The 5,615-nt window shown below is 44.5% G+C and overlaps 1 protein-coding gene across 1 annotated transcript in view; it reads right to left on the bottom strand.

The window, feature by feature from the left end:
- The window catches only part of LOC106815044, a 9,203-nt gene extending 3,974 nt beyond the window's left edge, over positions 1-5,229 (bottom strand). Inside the window, exon 1 of the mRNA XM_014819468.1 lies at positions 5,216-5,229. The gene's annotated coding sequence lies outside the window, so the exon portion shown is untranslated. The remainder of the gene's footprint in view (positions 1-5,215) is intronic.
- Between the last annotated feature and the right edge of the window lie 386 nt (positions 5,230-5,615).

Raw genomic sequence — 5,615 nt, 5'->3', positions numbered from 1 at the left:
CGCGCGAATGTGTAATGAATTGTGTGCGTGTGCACGGTATATCGTGCGTGCGTGCTGTGCAAGGTACGCTGTGCGTGCGTGTGTGCGTGCGTTTGATGTACCGTGCGCGCAGTGCGTACCTGCATATGCACGTGACATGCGTGCACGCTCGTGCGTGCGTGCGTGTGCACACGTAACGTGCGTGCGTGCGTGGGCACGGTACAACATCGTGCCGTGTGTGCCACGTAGCGTCGTGACGTAGCTGTGCACGCTCCGTGCGTGTGACGTGAACGTGTGGCTGACGTGATGCACGTCGCGTGTGCATATAGAGTATGTGCGTGCGTGTGCGCGTAATCGTGCGGTGCGTGCGCGCTAGTGCGCTGGCGTCCGTCGTGTGCGTGTAAAAATGTGTAAAAAATGTTTATACAAAGCAGCGGAATGTGCTACTAAACGAGGCGAAATGGGCTGCTAAACAGCGGACTCTGCGCGGAATGGGTAAGAATGTGGCGCAAATGTTGCCCATCAATCTAACTGCCGCAATGTAATAAATTGTGTAAAAAAATATTATACAAACAGCGAAATGTGCTACTAAACAGCGGACTGTGTAGTAAACAGGAATGTGCGCGGGATGGGTAAGAATGCTGGCGCAATGTGCACAATAACTGCGCACATGTACAAAATGTGTAAAAAAATCATTATACTAAACAGGCGGAATGTGCTACTAAACAGCGAACTGTGGTACTTCAAACAGCGAACATGTCGCGCGACATAGGTAAGAATGTCGTCGCAATGTGCATCAATACTGCGCCCAATGTTATCAAATGTGTAAAAAATATGTATACTAAACAGCGCGAAAATGTGCCTACTAAACAGGGAATGGCCTAGCTAAACAGCGGAATGTGCGCGGGGATGGGGGCAAGACAATGCTGGCGCATGGCATAGCAATAACTGCGCCAATGCTATCACAAAATGTGTAAAAAATATTATAACTAAACAGCGAAATGTCTGCCTGCTAAACAGTTGAAATGTTGCTACTAAACAGCGGGAATGTGCATCAATAACTGGCCGCAGATGTATCGAAAATGTGTAAAAAATATTTATACAAACAGCGAAATTGTGCTAGCTAAACAGCCGAAATGTGCCTCTACTAAACAGCAGAATGTGTAAGAATGGCGCCAATGTGCATCAATACTTGGCGCAATGTATCAACAATAGTGTAAAAAAATGTTATACGCTAACCAGCAATGGTGCGCGGAATGTGTAAGCAATGTGTGCGTGTGCACGTAACGTGCGTTGCGTCGCGGTGTGCAAGTACGCGTGGCGTGCGTCGCGTGGCGTGCGTGCCGTGCGTTTGATGTACAACGTGGCGCGCGTGCGTACCCTGCATATGGCACGTACACATCGTGCACGCGTCCGTGCGCTGCGTGTGCACGTATGACGTGCGTGCGTGCGTGCGTGTGGCACGTACACCATTGCGTGCGTGGTGTGCACGTAGACGTGCGTGCGTGCGTGCTCACGTACACGGCGTGCGTGCATGAGTATCGTGCGTGCGTGGTGACACCGTACACGTGCGTGCATGAGTATGTGCGTGCGTGTAGTAGCACATTTCGCTGTTTAGTATAACATTTTTTACACATTTTGATACATTGCGGCAGTTATTGGTGCACATTGCGCCACATTCTTACACATTCCGCGCACATTCCGCTGTTTAGTAGCACGTACATTTCGCTGTTTAGTAGCACATTTCGCTGTTTAGTAGCACATTTCGCTGTTTAGTATAATATTTTTTACACATTTTGATACATTGCGGCAGTTATTGATGCACATTCCGCTGTTTAGTAGCACATTTCACTGTTTAGCAGCACATTTCGCTGTTTAGTATAATATTTTTTACACATTTTGATACATTGCGGCAGTTATTGATGCACATTGCGCCACATTCTTACCCATTCCGCGCACATTCCGCTGTTTAGTAGCACATTTCGCTGTTTAGTAGCACATTCCGCTGTTTAGTATAATATTTTTTACACATTTTGATACATTGCGGCAGTTATTGATGCACATTGCGCCACATTCTTACCCATTCCGCGCACATTCCGCTGTTTAGTAGCACATTCCGCTGTTTAGTAGCACATTTCGCTGTTTAGTAGCACATTCCGCTGTTTAGTAGCACATTCCGCTGTTTAGTAGCACATTTCGCTGTTTAGTAGCACATTCCTGCACATTCCTGCACATTTCGCGCACATTCCTGCACATTCTTGCACATTCCGCGCACATTCCTGCACATTCTTGCACATTCCGCGCACATTCCTGCACATTTCGCTGTTTAGTAGCACATTTCGCTGTTTAGTAGGACCCGGGGAGAGATAGTGATCCGCTAGGGGACGGCTCTGATTGGCTAATTTTGTCTCTTGTCTATTTTATTCTTGGCTAATTTTGTTTTATTTTAGAATTAGGGATAGGGTTATGGTTAAGGTTAAGGTTAGGGTTAGGATTAGGGTTAGGGTTAACTGATTTCTATATCCACAATTTATTTCTATATTCACTATCTCTCCCCTGAGACCTATTATTTTTCTATCAATAGCGTAGCGGCCATTACCGGGTCAATCTACATCATTGCCGGCGTATATTTACACTACAAAATTGCACATTTGAGTGTTTTTACTGTGTATATTGTTCTCAGCATATATCTAACTAAGATTAAGCACCAAGAGAAAGTAAAATGCAAATAACACCCATGTCCACCTATGAAAATTATCATGGCTATTTTCCATATATTTTCATGATAAAATATTCAGACGAAATTTTACCAGGGAAAATAAATGCTCAACGTGTACTTTTATGTTACGTCACATTAAATTATGTTATATGTTATATGTCATGTTATGTTAATTGTGCCTTTGAGCGCGAACTCGAACAATAAACAAGTAGGTGCATAATAAATGAATTATTTTAGCTAGTTAATTACTCTAAATCTACCATCTTATAGTGGGCACGCAAACATGTGGGAGTGAAGCTGCACAAAATATCGTATTATTATTTTTATTATTATTAAATCGACATTGTATATAATTCAAATACAACTACATGTACTAAAATCCGTCCTTTTATGGGGGAAAAATTGATGGATGCAATAGTGTTGACTGTTGAGCAGTTAAAATAATTAAATTTCTACGTAATACAGTACAACGTTATAAAACACGAAGAAAAAAATACAATACGATCACGACAGCTTTTTCTGTACAAGTAAAGTATCATTTTACACATGCGCGCGGGCACACACACACACACACACACACACACACACACACACACACACACACACACACACACACACACAGGGGCGCAAATCCAGGGGGAACAGGGGGACATGTCCCCCCCACGAATTTTCAGAGGGGGGACATCATATCAAATGTCCCCCCTACGATGTTGGATCACCATTATTTTGTGTGTAAGTGTGTGGAGCGATTTTTTCTCGTATCTTCCAAAATTTTCGCTCTCGTAATTGTTGTTACCAGAGCGCTTTGAAAGCTGATGGGAGCGAAATCGCTCGCCGCTCCCGTGTATTTTTTTCGCTGATACAAAGTAAGATTAAATTTAATCTATGCTATTATTAACCGATTATCCGATTATAATCGATTATCGATCGATTAAGGGAAACCGATAATCGATTATGAAATTCCAGCCGATTTCCATCACTAAACACAAACCACCCGCCCACCCCGCCACGTGCGGAAATACATAGTTCCCGCTGACTGGCTGGAGCTATGGGCTGGAGTAAGTTGGTCCCCGAGCATTCGTAATGGCTGGTTCTATAGCCCAGCGGCAACTGTACGCGGGCTATAGTACTGGAGCTATAGGTTCTGCAGCCCTGAAGTCAAGTTTCACAAACCCCAGCAGTATAAAATGATATGGGCAAGTTGTAGGTTGGTCAAATAACATATTTGTCACCGTGTCAAGTGTGATTTACAGGAGTAAAATGATACAATTTGAAAAAAATTTCATGTTACAAAATTAAAGGGGCCCAAGGATAGAGAACATGGGTCCCAATAAAACCAATGTGCCTAACCCTAATTCTAACCCTAATTCTAACCCTAACCCTAACCCTAATTCTAACCCTAACCCTAACCCTAATTCTAACCCTAACCATAACCCTAACTTATTATATTGATATTCCGAGGGGAGATTCCCTCGAACTTTCCACGTAAATTTGTGTAACAGACCACTGTAAAACGTCAGTAAATAACTCGCTACACTTTAACTGAACGTTAGCTTTGAAAATAAAACTGTACAAGGCATGGTCATGGCCGTCCGGTTTGCCGGAGAGGTGAACGGACCGGACCGTAGGCGTAGATGCCTAGGGCTCATAGGGTCTATGTCCCTTAGGGTACTGCCGGAACGTACCCTGGGTACGGTCCGGTATACCGGAACGTACCCTGGTCACTATTTGATATGGTTAGGGTTAGGATTAGGGTTAGTGTACTGCCGGAACGTACCCTGGGTACGGTCCGGTATACCGGAACGTACCCTGGTCACTATTTGATATGGTTAGGGTTAGGATTAGGGTTAGGGTTAGGATTAGGGTTAGGGTTAGGATTAGGGTTAGGGTTCGGGTTAGGGTAGCTCCAGGAAACGGTATTGCTAGGGTTAGAATACCCTATGACGTATTGACATGGTGTATTGACGTTGTATTGACGTCAAATATTGAACGTCAAATATTGTTTCAACATATTGAAATGGTGTATTGACGTTAGTCACACAGCCTGGTCGGGTTAGGGTTAGGGAGTAGGCCTAGGCGACTCCCCGAACCCCAGGCTCGTTAGTGGAGTAGACGAGGTACGGTTCGGCATATTAGATAGTACCAGGGTACGTTCCGGTATACCGGACCGTACCCAGGCCCAGGGTACGTTCCGGCATAGATACAATAATGTACCCCAAACCCAAGAGGATAGGGTTATGACACCCTATCCTCTTGGGTTTGGGTTACATTATTGTATCTAGTTCCGGCAGTACCCCGGAGGACATAGACCCTCTCACTCTCAGCATAACTAGGCCTAGGCTAGTGTACCTTAATTATCAGGGTTATTATCGTCTCTTCTCGTCAAACAGATTCAGTCTAAATATTACTGCAACAAACCGTCAAACGGTAGTAACCTGTCACTATCAACAACGCTATTCGAGTAATCGACTAAATCGAGTAATCGAGTAAACGAGTAATCGAGGTGGGAGCGAGTACCAGTCTAGTTTGGACAGGGGAGAGCCGGTCCTACTAAACAGCGAAATGTGCTGCTAAACAGCGAAATGTACAGGAATGTGCGCGGAATGTGCAAGAATGTGCGCGAAATGTGCAGGAATGTGCAGGAATGTGCTACTAAACAGCGAAATGTGCTACTAAACAGCGAAATGTGCAGGAATGTGCGCGGAATGTGCAAGAATGTGCGCGAAATGTGCAGGAATGTGCAGGAATGTGCAAGAATGTGGCGCAATGTGCATCAATAACTGCCGCAATGTATCAAAATGTGTAAAAAATGTGCTACTAAACAGCAAAATGTGCTACTAAACAGCGAAATGTGCTACTAAACAGCGGAATGTGCTACTAAACAGCGAAATGTGCTACTAAACAGCGGAATGTGCGC

This window comes from Priapulus caudatus, unplaced genomic scaffold, assembly GCF_000485595.1.
Source record: "Priapulus caudatus unplaced genomic scaffold, Priapulus_caudatus-5.0.1 Scaffold1028, whole genome shotgun sequence".
In the NCBI taxonomy this organism is placed as follows: domain Eukaryota; kingdom Metazoa; phylum Priapulida; class Priapulimorpha; order Priapulimorphida; family Priapulidae; genus Priapulus; species Priapulus caudatus.
The sequence above is the reverse complement of the archived record's forward strand: the minus strand, read 5'-3'. Positions and strand labels throughout refer to the sequence as shown.